General features: G+C 35.0%; 2 pseudogenes across 2 annotated transcripts; both read left to right on the top strand.

Moving 5' to 3' along the window:
* The first annotated feature begins 11,724 nt into the window (after window positions 1-11,724).
* LOC149557520 (pentatricopeptide repeat-containing protein At3g12770 pseudogene) lies at window positions 11,725-16,105 on the top strand (annotated as a pseudogene). Its single transcript, XR_016364889.1, has one exon. The product of XR_016364889.1 is annotated as a pentatricopeptide repeat-containing protein At3g12770 pseudogene (transcript).
* Window positions 14,354-20,790, top strand: LOC149557521 (bidirectional sugar transporter SWEET3a-like; annotated as a pseudogene). Its single transcript, XR_016364647.1, has 6 exons — window positions 14,354-14,485; window positions 15,123-15,182; window positions 15,913-15,976; window positions 19,536-19,636; window positions 20,102-20,222; window positions 20,355-20,790. The product of XR_016364647.1 is annotated as a bidirectional sugar transporter SWEET3a-like (transcript).
* Window positions 20,791-20,976: the final 186 nt, after the last annotated feature.

Raw genomic sequence — 20,976 nt, forward strand, 5'->3', positions numbered from 1 at the left:
TTTCTCAAGGCAGCCTCTTAGGGCTCCGACCCCCATTGCAAGCCACTTCCCAACTCTACACATAGATAACCTACCCTAGCTCATGAACTCATAAATCAAAGAATCATAATAAAACCACCTCAGTCCTATACAAGCAACTGAAAAACATCATAAAAGATAATCCACAAAATTACATTAGTTCTTCATGAGCAACAGATAATATCAAATAGTAATCATATGATCACGACAGTTCTCTATCAGCAACTGAAGGCATCAATGATAAGTCACAAAATCCTATGGTTCTCCAATGAGCAACCAGAAAGTAATACAAGTATAACTGATCGAGACTCAGAAATGGTTATCAAATATAACTGATCGAGACTCAAAAATGGTTAAGTTAGGTATCTCAAATACATACACCTCAGCTTCAAACAAGGAAACTGGAAAGCAATAACAAACAGTAAACACAATCATGTTATAGAGCACTTCATCACATTACCATGGTCGGGTTAAGGAAGATCGAGACCAATTCATCATGACATCACATTCACAACCCCGAGCCTCTGGTAACAACCTAAACTGGTCAACGCTAAACCAACCCCAAAACATTCAAAGTACAAAGACAACATCAAAGTCTCAGAGATAGGATTTGAAAGTATATTATTGAGTTAAAGTAGGGTTTATGTTTCAGTTTAATTTCGAATTTCAAGTAACTAAGTTTTCATAACTCCCCTTACGATTAACCCATTTCTATAATTAACTTCCATTAAGTCAATATTCCAAATCTGCCATTTAATCATTTGATATTCATTATCAATTAACTTTAATTAAAACTAATTTGAATTAGATTAATCAATAATTACTTGTTCTAATTACTTATCGAAATCTATCCAAAACTATTAATAAATTATTATTTATAGACTATGTTAAATGCATTTAATATTTATTTATTAAATTTTAATAAAGCTAAAACTATTATTAATTAAAATATATTATAATTTTATTAATTTAAAATTCTAAATAATAATAAAAAAATTTCTGTAAATAATATATATATATATATTTTTAAAAAAATGAATTAACAAAAAAAAATATGTAAAAAAAATAAAATCAGGAATATATAACCGTTGGCTTATATAAGCCGACTACCTGCCGCAGTCCTGCGGACACAGGGCCTACGGTAGCAGGTACGCTGTACCTGCTATCGTAGTACCTGCAATGCAGGTACTGTCGATACGCTGACAGTGGGGTGGGCATGGGGTAAATCCCTCCCCCCCCACACCATTACATTAAATTTTTTTTTTTATATATTATTTTTTTTTCAAAAAAAATAATGAATTTGATTTTTTTTTAAACAATTTCTTTCTTTAAATATAAATTTATTTATTTTGAAATTGTTAAGAATTTATAATTCATTTAAACTATATATATATATATATATATATATATATATATATATATATATATAATATTTAATCTCCACATTACCTTGATAGAAGAACTATTCCAACTATCCAAATTTTCAATTTAGAATTTCGTTCCTAAATTTGAACCCTTCCCAATTCAGTCATGTCTTCTTTAAGCTAGAAGATGAGGATTCCTAATTAAATTTTATTTTACTTCTAAACATAATTTAACAATACCCTATCGTAGATACAAAACCAAGGAACAAGAGATTCATGCAATGAAACCCATAGACTTGATTTTAACACTCACGAAGAAGACAGGAATCTCAAATTGCATAATTTTACCAGTGGTCAAAGCACAAGACCCTACCTAGTCCTAATGCTAATATGAAATCTCCAAGAATAATAAGAGAATTCACTCCTCTCAGTAACCCTCTTCTGGAAAAATTTCTTGATATCAGCCTTCTGAAATTCGCTTCCAAAAGTTGTCTCCCAAAAATTCCCATCCAACTTCGTATATTCCAAAAAATGAACCCCCAAAGTTGTGATAAGCAATTTCTCCTCAATTTGGGGCACTAATTGTGCGCTTACCCGAGAAGACTCCTTGCACAACTCAGTTAACTCCAAATTAACCTTCATTATCTTTTCTTATTCTTTTGCATTCAACTTTCATGCACATTAAGTTGAATTATTAAATAACTTTATTTAATATTCCACTTGACTTCTATTCTTAATTAATTTATTACTTAAATCTTATGTGCACTTTTAAGAAATTAAAATAACATTATTAATTTCTATAATTTAATTTTTTAATTTAATTCTCATATTTAAACTCATGTTTAGATCATGCGATCTAGAATTCTTAATAATTTAATATCTTTCAACTTTTAATTTATTTTAGAACTTAATTGATAACATATTTAATTAATTTAAATAACAATAATATTTAGCATTTATTTAAAAATGAACTCCAAATATATTATTATTAAATTAAATAAATATTATCCTGTTCTAAATTTATCTTTGAACTTTAATTTCCAAATTTAATTCTTTAATTAATTAATTAATTAATTAAATATAAAGATATCATAATAATTCTCTATTAAATTAAATCATTAATTAATCTTTTTAAATTAGACTTAATTAATAGAAAATACACCAAGGACTCATAAAGCAACATATGAAAACCCATCATAGAAAAATACATACCAAATCAAACAAAAGGGTTATAATCACGAAATTACATCATTTGATGTATTCGGAGGGTACTTAACTCAGATACTTGTCCTAATTATCAATTAGGACAATTGGCTAAAGGGTTTAGGATTTGGACTTAAGAGTTTATCTCCCCTCTCTTACCATTGAGACAGTGCGATAGGGTACGCTCATCCTGACAATTTAGGGAAGTCGATACCCGGTACCTGCAACCTGCATAAAATTCACGCATGTACAAACACAATATTCTAAGCTAAAAAGGCAATGGCAGGAAGTGGTGCATCGTGTAGATCCCGACTAGCAGGTGACTACGACTCCCTTCCTTAACCATATCAGAAACACCATACATAAATAAAACAACACGCACACCATACACATGCAGTATGGGGTAAGTATCCATAAGAAGCACATGGAATAATAAACCATCTAACTAATCATCATTGATAACTGAAACCATTGAATAATCATCATACATGCATGAAATATAGCGTACCAAGTAATCTCATCATATAATAAACTGAGTGTAAACATCATCTGATAATCTCTAGAATAATAATACTAATCATCAAACATAAATTGGCCTAAAAGAGTTTGGCAATGATATCAGAAATGTAGCTCGAAAATGTAGACTAGGGGCAGGCACTACAAGTTAGCACAAATGAGCTATGAAGATAGAGTCCTAAGGGCTTTAGAGGGAAAGAATGATGGTATCAAGATTGAAGTCTCAGACTATGCTAGTAGCCTTAAAGTAGAAGAATTGATAGATTGGTTAAATGAGATGAGTAAATTTTTTGACTGGAAGCCTATGATAGAGGAAAAGAAGATGAAGTTTGTACACACAAAATTAAAAGGTCATGCCATGATCTAGTGGGATCATCTCCAAAAGGAGCAGGTGAAGAAAAACAAGGACAAGATCAAGACATGGAGTAAGATGGAAAAGAAATTGAGGGAAAAATGATTGCCTATAGATTATTCTCAAACTCTCTTTCGTAGGTTCCAAAATCTGAAGTAGAACTTATCTTCTATGCAAGAATGTACAAATGAATTCTATAAGCTATCCATGCATATAGAACATCAAGAAGATGAAGAACATATGGCAGCTAGGTATATAAATGGTTTAAAATTCACCATCCAAGATGAGTTGAGCATGCACCTTGTCAATAGTATGGAAGAGGCCTATCAATTGGCTCTAAAGGCTAAAGAGAAACAAAATAGACAATATAACCAAAGGAATAGAGGAGAGCAAAGAGGCACGTCAAACCCTTTTTGAGGAAGTTCCAGTTATGGTCGAAGAGACTCATCCTTGGGATTCGATAAAGAAATAGATACTTGACAAGAACCTCAAAACCTAGAAAGAAGAAATGGTTTTCAAAGAGGATGAGGCTATGGTAGTGGAAGAGGATGGGAAAATAAAAGAAGGCCTTTTGTTTGCTTCAGATGCAGAGAGGAAGGACACATGGCTTTCAAATGCTTAAACTATGATATGCTAGAAAGAATGCAAGGAGGACAAACCAAAGTGAACCTGATGCCGACAGAAGAAGAGGAGAAAGAAGTTTCCCCAGACATGGGCATAAATATCATGATGAGGAGATCAATGATCATCCCAGAGAAGGACAAAACTCCTACAAATAACTCTGAGAATTCATGGTTGTGAACTAACATCTTCAGAACTAGGTGCACTTCAGGTGGAAAGGTATGTCAAGTTATTATTGATGAGGGTAGTTGTGAGAAAATGGTGTCAAGAGAAATGGTAGAGAAACTAGGTTTACAATGTGAAAAGCACCCTCATCCCTATCGTATTGCATGGTTTAAGAGAGGAAACAAAGTCACTATTGATAAAAGATGTTTAGTAAGATTTACCATAGGAAAGTTCTATAAGGATGAGATATGGTGTGATGTTATCCCTATGGATGCTTGTCGTATATTATTGGGGAGACCATGGCAGTATGATAGGAAGGTCACACATGATGGCGAGAAGAATACATACACATTTTGGAAGGATGGCTCAAAAGTGGTTCTATTACCACTTAAGGATGAAAGGAAGAGTCAGGCCATGTTGTCTGCAATATAAGTTGATAAGGAAATGAAGGTGACAGGGTGTTGTTATGTCCTGGTAGTGAAAAGGGAAAAAGACTAGGAGAACCTAATACCATTTGATGCAATGAAGGTATTAGAGGAATTTTTAGATGTTGTGCCTGATAAATTACCATATGGTCTACCACCAAAGAGGGATATCCAACACCACATTGATCTTATCCCTAGAGCCACTCTACCTAATCAAGCAACCTATTGAATGAACCCAACCCAACATGTAGAGCTAAATAAATAGGTCACAAAACTCCTGCAAAAGGGTTTGGTTAGAGAAAGCATGAGCCCATGCATAGTACTAGTATTGTTGACTCCAAAAAAAGATGGTACATGGAGGATATGCAATGAAAGTAGAGCAATTAATAAGATTACCATTAAGTAATGATTTCTTATTACTCATATCGAGGACATGATGGATGAATTGGTAGGTGCCAAGTACTTCAGCAAGATTGATCTTCGAAGTGGTTATCACCAGATTCGTATTCGAGAAGTGGATGAATAGAAGACAACTTTCAAAACAAAGAATGGTTTGTACGAATGGATGGTTATGTCATTTGGACTTTCTAATGCACCAAGCACATTCATGCGATTGATGAATGTTGTACTGCGACTTTATATTGGTAAGTTTGTGATTGTTAATTTTGATGACATCTTGATTTTTAGTAATAATAGAGAAGAACATTTACAACACATGAAAGCTATCTTGGTTGTACTAAGAGCAGAGAGACTCTATGAAAACTTAAAGAAGTGCAGATTCATGCAGACTAGCTTAACCTTTTTAGGATTTGTCATTTTTGGAGATAGTATTCAAATGGACCCAGGGAAGATTAGAGTGGTTCTCAAATGGCCTACTCCTACAAACATAATAGAGGTAAGGAGTTGCCATGGGTTAGCTACTTTCTATCGAAATTTTATTAGGAATTTTAGTAGCATTGTAGCACCTATAAAAAATTGCACAAAGGGAAGGGATTTTGCCTGGGTAGTAGATGCAGAAGAAATTTTTAAGTTTTTGAAGGAGAAGGTAACTAGAGCTCCTACACTTACACTTCCAAATTTTGACAAAGTTTTTGAAGTAGAGTGTGATGCCTCCCACAATTGAATAGGTGTTGTTCTTAGTCAAGAAGGTAAAACTGTGGCCTTTTTTAGTGAATAACTCAATGATACAAGAAAAAATTACTCCACCTATGATCTGGAATTCTATGCCATTGTTCAAGCATTATGCCATTGGAGACACTACCTAGTGCCACAAGAGTTTGTGCTATTTACTAATCACCTTTCTTTGAAATACATCAACACCCAAAAGAAGTTGAATACATGGCATGCCAAGTGGGTCTCTTTCTTACAAGGATACACCTTTGTTTTGAAGCATAAGTCTAGGAAGCAAAATTAGGTTGGTAATGCATTGAGCAAGCCCACTTCTCTATTAACCACAATGGCAACCGAAGTAATTGGATTTGATACTATTAAAACATTATATGCTACTGATGATGATTTTTGGAAAATTGTGGAACAGTTGAATGGTTCAAGCATTGGTAGGACGTCTCATGTCAAAGGTGATTATTTTCTGTAGGATGGTTACCTCTTCAAGGGAAGATAACTATGCATACCAATTAGTTCTATGCGAGAAAATATTATTCAAGAATTCCATAGTGGAGGGATGGCTGGACACTTTAGAAAGGACAAAACAATACACTTGGTGGCAGATCACTTTTATTGGCCGAAGATCAAGAGAGACATTACTAAGTATGTGGTGAGATGCAGAATCTTTCAAATGGCTAAGGGACATTCATAGAATACAGGTTTATACATGTTGTTGCTAGTTCCCATTGAACCATGGATTGACTTGAGTATGGATTTTGTATTAGGTCTTCCACACACTCAGCGAGGTAATGACTCTGTTTTTGTCGTTGTTGATCAGTTTTCCAAAATGGCTCACTTTATTGCCTGTAAAAAGGCTAATGATGCTACTAAGATCACCGAATTGTTATTCTCAGAAGTTGTTCACTTACATGGTCTACCCAAAACCATTACTTCTGACCGTGATACCAAGTTCTTCAGTCATTTCTAGAGGACTTTATGGAAGAAATTGGGGACCAATTTACAGTTTAGCAGTGCCTACCACCCTCAAACTGATAGAAAAATGGAGGTTGTCAATCAAAGTTTGGGGAATCTATTATGATGCATTGTTGGTGAGAAGCCCAAACAGTGGGACTCGGCATTACCCCAAGCAGGATTTTCTTATAATAGTTCTATTAATAGGTCAACAGAGAAATCTCCTTTACAAATTGTTTATGGTAGAAATCCTTTAGGTGTTCTAAATCTCATGCCTCTACCATTGGGTGACAGGATTAGTGATGATGGAGTGGCCTTTGCTAAACACCTTCAAAAATTCCAACAAGATGTCCAACACAAGTTACAACTCAGCAATGGCAGCTACAACATTCTTGTAGATGCTACAATAAGACACCAAACATTTACTGAAGGTGACTTGGTCATGGTTTACTTACACAATGAGCAATTTCCTACTGGCACATATTAGAAATTGAAATACAAAAAGATTGGGCCATGCAAAATCCTTAAGAAAATTAATGATAATGCTTATGAAGTTAGCTTACCCGACAATCTAGACATCTCTCATGTGTTTAATGTTGATGATTGACATAAATTTCATGGAAATGTTCTAGAGGTAGCTGATGGACAGGAAGTTGTGGCAACATCACCTTCCAAATAAGAAACAGGATACTATTGCCCAAATTCTTGACAAACAATCTACTTCCATAATGCACAGTCAATACAACCACTATTTAGTATAGTGGGATGGCTTACTAGATTCTAAAAACACATGGCTATCTAAGTGGGTAGTGTTACAACTAGATCCTTCCAAGTTGCACCACTTCACCAACAGTCACTTACAGGAGTAGCATTTCTTTCAAGAAGGGGAGAATGATGTAGGGAGTTTAGAGGGTCGTACCTTTTGACTTGGATCTGGGTTTTCTTAGATTTTTTTGGGTTTTTTTCAAAATCTATAGTTGAGGTGGATTTCACCTTAGCTAGCTCTATTGGGTCTCGTGGTCTTTGAATTTCAGTTTTAAAATATCTTAGGTGTTTTTTTATTTTTTCTACTTTGTAATAACTTCAAAATTTCTTTCCAAATTTAAAAAATTAGTTGGCAATTTGCCTTTATGGTTTAAAGGGTAGATATATGAAACTTCAAAATTGCTTTTCAGGGTTTTTTAGAAGTTACCAAAAATGACATATTTTTCCAGTTGTCAAAATTTGCCAAATTTGGAAATTTCCTGTTTTTTCTTTTTTTGAGTCAGTTGTTATTAATGGAGTTAGAGATCCATGTAGAAGAAGTTTTTAGAAATGAACAATTCAAAATTTGAATCTATATTGGGTTTTTTCATGAGTTTATTAAGTTCTCTGTGAGTTGAGATTGGTGTGCTACATCAAAAATAAAACTAGGGTAGGGATGATACCCACAAGCTTTATGACTGCAATATAAAGTTGGCTTGTTAAGGCTTATAATTGATCAAGTCTAGTGATTTGCCTTGTTAGGAGCAATAAGGATTGTTAAATCCACCTTGTTAAAGGATTTATACAATACAATGAAGTATTCATTATGTTCGTAGATTTAGTAAAAGATTGTTAAGTCCACCTTGTTAAAGGATTTGATTGATGCACCTATCAGGATGAACCAACAATTGATCTTTCCTCTGCAACTTAGTTTTCTATATGAGATTCCTTTGATGAATAACGATCACCTTTATGTGATAAATACAACTCTATTTTTCCTTATACTGCTTGTAGCCTTCTTCTAATTCACACTTATGCTTCTTCTTACTTATTACATGTGCATTTGGATATGATAAGATGTATTACATATATACCAATCCAATCAATTACCTTCTAGAGTTGGCTACAACACTAAATTCAAACAATCTTCACTAAGTTGGATTACTATTGATACTTGGGCTCTAAAGACCACTTGGGTGATATTCTGACACTCAACAACACTGTCAACTCAGCAAGCTCTGGCACTCGATTGACATTGGTGCTCGGTCCACATCAATCACTCGAGAGTAGCTATGAACTCAATTAGCAGTTGGTGGCTCGACGAACACTAGAGAACTCGATAGCCACTGAAGGACTCGGTTGACACTACAACTTGGTCAACACTACCTTCCTTCAGCTTAGTTAACACACTGGCTTGATAGACACTGATAAGCTCGATTACCACTATAGAGCTTGATTAACACTATTTTCTTCATCCTTTATGCTAAAGGGCTCGGTGGACTCTATGAAGCTCGACTTACACTTTTTTGCTTGTGAAGCTCAATAGACACTGCGAAGCTCAACTTACACTATACATAGCCTCTAAAGCTTGGTAGACACTATGAAGCTCGATAGACTCTTCATTTTGTATATGGAGCTCAATAACAATGTAAACAACTAACTAAGTGTTTAGTCACTAATTGACAAATGATTTGACCTTAATGTCAACACTTTGATTACCTCCATTTTTTACATGTCCCCTAGCATTATCCATCTACCATTATAATCTAAAATTTTAAGCTTAGATAAAGAATTCCAAAATGTTTTCCTCACACTTTTATTATTAGGAACATATATATATTTACCACATACTAGTAGGCTCCAAGAATTAAATGTTCAATCTTCACCACAGTAAAGTGTTTGCTTGAATCCATCAAAGTCCCAGAGAGCACATAATTTCTCCACATGATGAGAGTGCCACCCGAGGCCCCTTCATAACTACTAGCCAAAAGACCATAGTTAGTGAAAGATTTTAAATTTTCTACCTTTCCTTTCTCCATTTTTGTTTCCTAAATCACCATGATATCTGGCTTGTGATCCTGAACAAAATTCCTAACTACATCTAATTTATGGATGCTATTCACCACCCTTACATTCCAAGATATGATCTTCATTACTTTTTAGGGGCAAAATCCAGAATAGTAGCTTGTTTACCATCATCTATATTCTAGATACTTTCCATTTCTCTCTTATTTTTAGTAGTCTTCCTACCCATATTTTCTGGAGATCCAACATCAACCTTAACTTTTGGTGACACTATCTCCAATTTGTTTCTTCTAGTTGCAACTCTTGATGATGAGAACCTCTACCATTCTAATAGAAAAATAATCTCGAATAACTCCTTCATTTGTGACAAAAGAAAAAGTTAACTACATCTCTTATATGACTTGAAATTTGAAAGATGACATTATCAAGCAAATTACGAGACTAGATAAATCATTAATCATAACATTTATTAAAATGAAGAGAAAATTAAAGCAAAGGGATGAAATTAAAAACCACAAAATTGGGTAAGTGTTAGATAGAAAATGAAATTGTATTTATGAGCCAATCATAGAACAAATCATAACAACCACTAAATCATTAGAGTAAAAGGATAGTCAAAAAAATATTCATATAATGTAGTAAAGTCATAATATAATGATAAATTTTAATGAGGGGATTTAAGACCAAAAAAATATATTAACTCATTTGATATATGTGTGTGTGTGCAAAAATCCCTATGAGAAAAGCAATTGTAAAATCATGTAGAAGCAATACACTCTTAAAGTGACAGTGCCTGAACATAACATTTTATATTTTATTTCCCTACAAATATTAGTGTTAGGATGAACATAATGTTTTGCATTGTTTCCAAATAATGTAGTGTAAGTACATTCATTATGGAAACACCCACAAATCAACAAAACCTTCAATGTATGGAAATCCCTCATAGGCTTTCATGATATAAGCACCCACAAAATAATAAACCTTCAAGTCAAGAATTAGGAATAAAAGACACCCAAATGAAATTAAATAACTATAAATGAAAGTAGCACACAAACATAGCCAAATGGGGTGGCCTTAGTGAGGTTTGCAAATGCCACCTAGGTTGAATCACATATGGTGACCTATTGGGGTTGCTTGCCATGACAAGTTATGAAAAGTTCCATATAAAACCTACCACTTTGTCAGACAAAGAAACAATCAACAATATATTGAACCCATAACAATTTAGAAAGGGGTTGGTAGATCAAAGGACCCAAAAAATGCATGTGTGCATACCTTATGTGTTCTTGTGCGCATTTGTTTTGCAAAGAAGGAATGCATTCCAATCATGGTTGAGCCTAATACAAAATCATGAGTGGAGACAAACATGTTTTGGTGTCAGGATAGAATTTTTCGAGTTGAGTTGAGTCGAGTCAAGCATATTCTGGTGTTAAAGGTCATAAACAATCTAGAAGATGTGTGGAGGAAGGAAGGGAAAGTGAGTGTGATGTGTGAGGTGTACCTACATTCAGTGGACTCCATGTTAAATATTGTACACCATATACGCTGAGTAAATGTGAAGGGATACACACTCAAATGGTTGGTTGGAAGGAAATGAGAAGGTGACGAGCGATAGATGCTTATTAGTATGTGTAGAGGGTGTTAAACTATTTGGTCACTACACAACATAACAATCCATACCATTGTTGTGCAATGCAACTTATAGTTATGAACCCATCCCATGATCATCTATCAAAATGGCCAATTTTTCAAACCTTAGACCAATCAGGGTTTTACACATGGTGGGTCGCCTCGACAAAAGACAAAACTAAAAATTTAATCATAAGTTTTCTTAAATATCAACTTTTAGATATCAATTAAAACTCAATTGGCAATCCATGCAGGCACTAGTGAACCCATCCCCAAATTTGAGCTTTCTATTTTAGGTTGGATTAGACATTAGACCAATCAGACTTTTACACATGTGAGTCGCCTCGACAAAAAACAAAACTAATATTTTAATCATAAATTTTCCTAAATACTTTTATATCAATTAAAGCCTGATTGACATTCCATATAGGCACTAGTGAACCCATCCCCAAATTCCCTAGTTGGAAGCTCAACATTGAGCTTGCTATTTTAGGTTGGATTAGACATTTTCCTTTAATGATGATAAAATGGTTTCATTTCATTAAATTTGTCAAATTATTTTTTCTGTTCCCTGTATTGATGCAGAGGATCCGAGTGCACAAGGAACTTGGACACGACACTTCAGATGCTCAGATAAGAGTAGTTTACAGCCACCAGAAAAGGATTGTAGAAGTTGGAATGTACCCAACTTGTTTCCCTTTAACGTAATCCATATCCAGTTTGATGTTCCAGTAGCTGATTCTACATTCTGATCATTTCGAATGCTATTGAGTATTCGATTATTAACCTAGATAATGGTTACTATGCTTGTCCATGCTACTTTCTTAATATTCACCGGTTATTGTGCTCTGCCATATTGTGCTCTGCCAGTCTTATGTTTTATTTTATGCAACCATGTCATTGGCATCACCTCTAATCAGCAAAACTCACTTGTTTCTGAAGTCTCTGGTTACAGCCATGAACACTTCTTCACAATTGCACTTAAACTACCTATTTCTTGGTATTTCTACGGTCTCCAAGGATATAAACTCTCACACTATAACCCAGGAACTGATTTCTTCAAGAGTTGAAGCATATGGTTATATATTGGATTCATGCATTAATGCCAAGGCCTTCGCTCAGGGGAAGCAAACCCACTGTCATATAATTGTAAGCGGCATTGTGATTAATGCATTTTTGGGTACGAAACTCATAAACCTTTATGCCAACTGTGGTGCTTTCATGCATGCGCGTCTGATATTTGATAACCTTAAAAACAAAAGGAATCCCATTTTGTGGAATTCCATGATGAAGGGATACATTTTGAATGATTTTTATGAAGAGGGTTTTGCATTGTATGATGAAATGCAGAAGATGGGTTTGCAACGTGACAAGTTTACTTTTCCTTTTGTACTTAAGGCGTGCGGTAGCCTGGCTGATTTGAAACGAGGCAAGGAGATTCATAGCAATATAATTAGGATTGGCTTAAATAATAATGTTTATGTGGATAGTGCTATGGTAGACATGTATGCAAAATGCCAGAGTTTCGGAGATGCACGCCGTGTATTTGACAAAATGTCTAAAAGAAATGTTGTGTCATGGACCGCTATGATTTCTGGCTATGCACAGAATGAACAGGGTGTGGAGGCTTTGAGTTTGTTTCGGAAGATGCAAATAGAATGTGTGGAAACCAATCCAATCACTGTTGTGAGTGTTCTCCCCGCAATCACAGTGTCTGGAATAGGGTTTCTGCAACAGGGTAGGGAGATCCACGGTTACGTAATTAGGAATGAGTTTGTCTCACAGCCCTGTGTCTCAAATGCTCTGTTAGATATGTACGCTAAATGTGGGAGGATAGAGTGGGCACGCCGTGTGTTTGACAAAATGTCTCAAAGAGACGTTGTTTCGTACAATGCAATGCTTTCAGGGTATTTGCAAAATGGGAGTGCTGATAAAGCCATGCAGATTTTCTATCAAATGCCTTTCGAGGATGTGGAATGCGATTCAGTCACTATTACAAGCGTACTCCGTGCATGTGCTTGTTTGACAGCTCTAGAACAGGGCAAAGACATTCATAACTATGCCACAAAGAAGGGATTCGATTCAAGAGTTTCTGTGGGTAATGCCCTGATAGATATGTATGCCAAATGTGGTAGCATAGAGCATGCAAGAAATGTTTTTGATGAAATGGCTGAAAGGAATGTGATCTCATGGACTGCAATTATTGCTGGCTATGGTTTGCATGGACAAGGAGAAGATGCCCTCAAGCTCTTTGATACAATGCAACAAATTGGGCCAGAGCCAAACCATATTACCTTCGTGGCAGTTTTATCTGCTTGCAGTCATGCAGGTTTAGTAGATAAAGGGCAGCAGTACTTTGTATGCATGAGCCACGATTATGAGATTGCACCCCGCGTTGAACACTATGCATGTATGGTTGACCTCCTTGGCCGCGCTGGTCGACTGGATGAGGCATATGACATTATAAAAAATATGCCTATAGCACCTGATGCTTCAGTATGGGGAGCCTTGCTTGGTGCATGTAGAATATATTGCAATACGGAACTAGGAAGCCTTGCTGCAGAACAAGTTATTGAATTAATGCCAAAAAATGCTGGCTTCTATGTTTTGCTTTCTAATATCTATGCCAAGACTGGCAGGTGGGATGATGTTGCAAAGGTGAGAAAACTAATGAAAATGAATGGGATAAAAAAAAGTCCGGGACACAGCTGGATAACAATTAAAAACAATGTCCACACATTTGTTGTTGGAGATAGATCACACCCTGAGTCTGAAATGATCTATGCAGTATTAGAAAGTTTGTCAAAGCAGATTAAAGACATAGGGTATACCCCTGATATTCATTCTGTTTTACATGATCTGGGAGAGGATGAAAAGGAATACGCCCTCACCAACCACAGTGAGAAGCTAGCTATTGCTTTTGGGCTTATCAAAACTTGCCCTGGGACAACTATTAGGATAGCCAAAAACCTAAGGGTGTGTTGTGATTGTCATACTGCAATAAAGTTCATTTCAATTGTAGCTGGAAGAGAAATCATTGTGAGGGATGCTCACCGTTTTCATCATTTTAAGAATGGGTATTGTTCTTGTGGGGATTATTGGTAACGGTGATTACAATGTGCAATAGCCAAATGTTATAATAATATCAAGTTTGTAGTCTATGTGAGATGTACTCATTTTCCAAATACAGGTTTTCATATTTCTGTGCGCCAATGGCTCTGCAGTGCAAGTGGGTGGAGGAAACTCAAAATATATCTACGCTGGGAATTCTGAGTAACACAGATTCATCTGCAAAATATAACCTCGAGTTTTTTAATCACAGACAACCAATAATATCTGATCAAGTGATGTCATTAACATTGGCTTGGATCATAGTGCAGTTACTCTCTTTTATTATCCATCCACTAACAATAGGTTACCGCATAGGCAAAATTGGCTTATTTATAAGCTACCAAATCAAGAGGAATTCACTAGTTAATGCGCTCTCTGCAAAGCCCGGTTAGAACCCCAAGGTTCGAAGAGCTCTTAAGTAGACGATAAGTCTGACAGTAAGACTTGGCTATAGGTACAGGAATATCTGTGTAATAAATTATCATTGTTTTCAACATCAAAATTGGAACTTATAATTATTGGAGATGTTTCAAGCTGTAAATGCATATTCATACAAGATATTCCCCCCGACAGTCAAATGGATTAGTGGTATTATCTCTTCGGATTGGATGTGTCAAGCAAATCTAGAATTGTCCAAAGTTTGGGTCAAGAAGAATCACTTCAGTCAAGAAGGTGACTAGTGAGACGGAAACTGGCTTAAAACATGGAAACTGACTTAAAACCACTGTATTCTCATGCAAGCAAGGTTGCAAACATGTCAATTGGTGTCTATAAGGATCTGGAGCATCTCACGAGTCTCAGCAGCAAGTTACAAACTTCACCCTTAAGTGTAATGGCAAGAATGACAAATTTGCTGATTGTTACAAATAGCTGAAGTGTCAAAAGACTGCCGCGGAAACACAAACAGCATTGTGCATACACAAACATTTGGTATGTTGGAAGTGAGGCAAACATTCAGTTTGTTGGAATTGGTGAAAATGCAACTGTGGACAAACTCAAAGAGAGGAATTTGATGTGTTTTGGCATTTGAATTCTCTTATGATGTTTGTTGTTCCACTTTGCTGCCATCGAAACGTAGAGGAATAACATATATTGTGTAAAGGCAAAGAAGGATTGGCTCTTCATGAACCTTTCAGAGTGTAAGTTATATGAAATAGGCTTTCTGGTTTCAAGCCTTGATAGCAGGTGCAAATGATTGAGATGATGAGTTGAGGAGCAAACTGCTCATTCTTGTTTGAGTTTTCAGTCTTAAAAGTTTCCGAAACGTATCTTTTTGTTGCAGTCATCTTTTTGTGCATCTTTAAATTTTTAATTACATTTTTAACCGATTGGGCTATTTACTATGAGATTCTTGACCGGGAATTGTCCCGTGCATGTCGGAATCTCATTTTGCGCCTGACGGAATTTTATTTCTGATGCGGTTGAGAGCATGGCACAAGGGTAATGGGAAAGGGAGATGTGGGCACCTAGCAGCTTTCGTGGCCTACTGATGTCGCTTGCGTAGAAGGATAAACATCACACCACTACCATCTGGGGATTTACAGCCACCGGCTATAAGAACAAATCTACCACTGGGATTAGTTTTCGGAAACAATTCTCTTTGTTGAATGTTTGTTTTCCATTGTTTCTTTCCTAATTACGGTTGTATTCGTGGTTGCAGGAAGCAGGCAATAGGTTGCAGAAAGGCTCTTATAAATGTGGAACCACGTTACAGTGCGAGTTTGGTATATCCCTACCTTACCTTAACCCATTCTGTTAACGGATTTTGACTGCAGTGAAAACAAAACCTTCCATATTTTATTAATTATAAGTCAAGTAATATTTTGAATAATAGCGATTCTGGGATTTATACATACTTTACCTGCTGCAGTTATTTCTATAAATTAGATTTTTCTGAATGTAATTTTTTGACATCTCTGGTAAAACTGAATCTTGTTTGGCATCCTCTTGGGTGATGGAGTTAAACAAACCCCCAAATTACTCTCGCCTGTATGCGTTGCGCCCCAGTCTGCTGATGGTCTTTAGTAGTGTTGATAATAATACTCGTTTTTGCTTTTGCAAGCATTGGATCCTGAGATGATTCTGCTAAAGTTTCCACAATTGTAGTTTAAATTTATGGCTTTGTCCCTAATTCTCTTTTGTGGTCCACAATTTTTAATTTCTCCTGTAGGTCTGAGATGTTGATTGAAGCTGACTGCTGCTGTAAGGAAGGGCCCACTCACCGTTTTATTTTCTAATGATATGCTCAAGATTTTAGTTTCTATCTTGATTGGATATTTTTCCGCAAAACTAAGATTTTGCATCCTCACAAAGAAAGGCTTGTCGCAGACTCTCCTGACTCCAAGAGTGACAATTTCACATATACAGTTTACTGATAGCCCTAGGGAATTCGTTTTAGACCAGATAATTCATGTAATGTCTCATTAGCTATCCGAGGAGATCGTTTGTAGTTATATAAGATTCTTAATTACAGCACTACCTATTCAGTCTAATTGGTTTCAAAAGAATTCTCTTCCATATTCTAATTAGCCGCTACAGGTGGGAATTGTGCCGCCCAAGTCGGAATCCTCTGTTCTTCTGCATGGACATGTTCAGTTTCACTTTCTGAAGAGTTGCTTTACAGTTTACACATATAAAGCACATCATTGTATGAGAAAAGAGTAATTAGTAAGCAAACAATGCATTTGAAGAGCATGGAGCGATTTCTGAAGATCTGATCTACTATTCTGTCAACTTTAAACTTACTAGAATTTGCTAACTTTTATTTGCATATTCTTTACTTTCTGTAGAATCTCTATAATATAATATAACATTGTAGACTTTTAATATTGCCTGTGGTTTAGGGAAAGTGTGAAGCTTAATATTGCTGATAAAACTTAAATTTAAGACCAAAATTTAAAGCTACTGCAATATTTGGCTATCAAACTTGTATTTAGAATTGATAATGTTCAGAATGGTTTTCTGATTTAGATGTTTGCATCATAACATGCCTTTGTAAATCAGGTCATTTAAGTGATAGACGAATTTTGTTCAATTCGGTTTCTGATTTATTTGTGAACTTACATCTTTGCATGGAAGTCTTTTAAGAATTTCTTCTTCAGTCAAATAAGTTTTACTAAACTAAATTTTATCTATTGTCAGATCCTTATTAAATATTTGGAAATTTCAGACCTACTTTATTTTAACTTGGCAAAATGGAATTAGATGAATCCATAGAAAAATCTGTTCGGAATCTGTGCTCACACTTAATTCTTTTCTCTTTGAGATGATGGATATTATTGGTGTACAGAGAAAATTTGCTTTCTTTTTTAATTGATATTGAATAATTTTTTTTCGTATATACAGGCAACTTATTTGCTCTAGTTCTCTTCTTGTCCCCGATGTAAGCTGATAGAGGGCCACACCACTCTTACCCACTCACAATCAAGAAAGCAACAATATAGAGACCAAGAAAAAAAATGCTTCACAAATAATTTTATTATACTTGAAAAATCCTTACAACACCCACAAGATGATATAACTTCTTCAACATAAGAGAAATCCCAAATAAGAGCCTTCACACCAAGAGCTTCACTAAAAATTTCTACTTGAAGAGCTAAACCTTTAGAGCTTTCACACCTTGAAATCTTCACGCCTTCTAGCTTCTACTTCTCAAACTTGATTAGAAATGCTCATATGCCTTGCTTAAATAGGCACTTACCACCCCATGCATGGCTTATCCACAACCTTCTAGAATTCCTCCTACACAATATCCACAACCTTCTAAAACTTCCATAACCTTCTAAAATTACAACTAAGCACCACCATGTGGCCCAATTAGAAAATTACATTTCCTTTATGGATCACAACAAATATTAAATGCAAGACTTAAGAAACTTTCCACAAGCTTCTAAGATGCCACCTACACACTTCGATTAATGTAATGACAATTTTTTTTTTTTTTTCTATTTATGCCACCTATGCACCTCGAAAATAGAAATCACCTTTTCCTTTCTTTTCTCCTTTTTATTTTTTATTATTTCCCCTCTAATTTTCGTCACTTTCTCTCTCCTCCAATTTTTTTTTTTTTTTTTTAATTTAAATTTTATTTTAAATTTTGCATTCAACATGTCTCCCCTTTATTTTGGATGCAAGATGCTCCTGCATCATAAGCTTACCTCTTTGTACCCTGCTTCTCTTGTTTGAAAAAGTGACCATCATGTTCTGGGGGTTCTTTAAAGAATCCAATATAGAGTGGATCTCCAATACTCCTGTTCATTCTATTTATGATCATGGATGTCTATAAGGGTCTGCTAAAATACTCTTGATTTCTTGCTTAACAAAATGTATCTATTGTGGATTGCAGACCTATGTTTGTCAAAGTGAGGAGGAATAAAGCAATAGAGCAATTTTTCTTGTCTTCAATATATCTTTTCTCTCTTGAATTGTTTGATTTGTGTTGGTATGGTCTTCCCATTGTATCCAAAGACGGTGTTCTATCAACTAGAGTCAATGGGACAGGAGCATTTTTTCAACTTTTCTACATCTGCATCTATATTGCATATTCTCGGAAGGAAGCACGGGTATGTTTTTATTTTGTACTCTATTTTTCATTTATCTTAATTCATTTCACATTGTTTTAACTAGATGCATCCCAACCTCTTTGTCCCTACCCCTATTCCCCATCCACGTTCCTGTCTTATTTTCCTACTCGACTATCATTTGTAGGATGTATTTTTCTATTCAAATGTCATTTCTAGGATTTTAGGAGTACTTCCAGGTGTCAGGAAAAGGAAAGTACTTATTATCCTTGATATGAACCATTCTGTCAGAGTATTATGTGAAAATATTACACAAAGCATTTATACATGATATGCATTGCATGTGGACACCTACTCACATATGCAGTACTAATGTATGTGAATGTAAAATTATCAATTCTTATTTGCGTTTTGCATAGTTTGATGATTACCTTATTGGCAGTTCTGACATGTGATTATCTTTTTTTTATTTTCCAAAGATTTTTAGAACTTAAGAACATGGTAGTAGTAACATTGTATTTAAATCAGATAGTGAACGAACCCATATGGTGCAGTATGTACATATAATTTTTTATTCATTCCCAAAACATAGATTTCTCCAAATATATTAAACAGATAATTTCATTTTAATGGTTTGAACATGTGTACTTCAAAATGAAATAAACGTAACAACTGATTATCGATTATGCCTTTTTCAGTTGACAGGTTAAAACAATAGCAATTCTATTATTGGTTCTAAGTATGTTTATAATGATTGCCACAGTTTCGTATGGGCTTATGAAGCAGCCACTGCGAATGATGTTCATTGGATGCCTTAGCGTAGTGTCTCTTGTTTGCATGTTTGTGTCACCATTATCTATCATTGTACGAACCTCTGGGTATCAGACACTTTTGCTTTTCTAGAGCTTTTTGTCTATTTTCTGATTCACAACTCAATTTTTATTATTATTAGTTTAAGTATCCTATGGTAGATCCTACAGTTATTCATTTTCTTAAAGAAAGGAAATTACCTTGATATTTCTGTAGGATGTTATAATGAAATATCTAATGATATGATCTGTATTTATGGTCACTTTCGCATGTTATACTAAAGTAAATTTAAGAATAGTTATTAATCACCAATGAAAATAAGATTAATTGAAATTTTTTTTAAGCAAGTGAAACAACGTTATTATTAAATGGTTGAACACTTGGAAAAAGCATACAACACTCGGGGAATATGGTTCTGGAAAAAATTACGGATAGGATCCAATGCTTGGTTGAAAATGAACTTATGGTTTTAATTCTCCTGAATGTGTAACAAAGTTGTGTTTTACTATCAATGTGCAGAGGCTGGTAGTTCAGACAAGCAGTGTGGAGTATATGCCATTTTATTTCTCTCTTTCAACATTTTTTGATGAGCGCATCATTCTTTGCACATGGCATTTTTGGCCACGATCCTTTTGTTTCCGTGAGTATTTTTCTCAACCTTCCATTTATTTACATGACAAATTTTTGCCCTAATTGAAATAATTTTTGTTCATCTAATCACCTACATTGACAATTTGTCGTAAGAACATTGGATATCTCTCCCTTTTTGTAGGTTCCCAATGGCATTGGGAGCTTCATGGGAATCATACAGTTGGTTCTATATTTCCATTATAGCAGAATTAGAGGAGAAGCTGTGACGCACGACATTTGTTCAGCTCAAGGGTCTAATAGTTTCCGGCAAGTTACTGTCATTAAGGGACATGATATTTTGAGAGTTCATGCAAGTGATTGAGAGCTGGTAGTAACTATATTGATGTTTTTTGCATCAATGTTTTGGATCACACACTTATTTATAATTATGGTTACTCTGAAAATGCTTGTAAGAACTGTGTTGGTGCTTTTTGCATCGATATTTTGGATCATACATTGTGATCCATCATAACGGTTCCAGGTGCATTTGTCATTTTGATGGCATAAAGGTGTTTGGAGGCCTTCTATCACCTGGACTTGCTACCTGGAGTATGATAATAAAAGGGTGCAATTGTCCATGCCTATGGTGTTACTTAAGTTGTATATATTCTTTTAAAATTTTCAGTGAATAGACTTCAATCCAATCAACAAACGATGTGTACCAATTCTTTGATAATTACCCACAAAAATGTTTAGTTTTTATTTGTATAAAAATCAGATTTTCAGTCTGAAGACCCAAGCTAAGTAATGTTATTTTGAGTGTA

This window comes from Cupressus sempervirens, chromosome 5, assembly GCF_028749045.1.
Source record: "Cupressus sempervirens isolate cs-2001-9-10 chromosome 5, ASM2874904v1, whole genome shotgun sequence".
In the NCBI taxonomy this organism is placed as follows: Eukaryota; Viridiplantae; Streptophyta; class Pinopsida; order Cupressales; family Cupressaceae; genus Cupressus; species Cupressus sempervirens.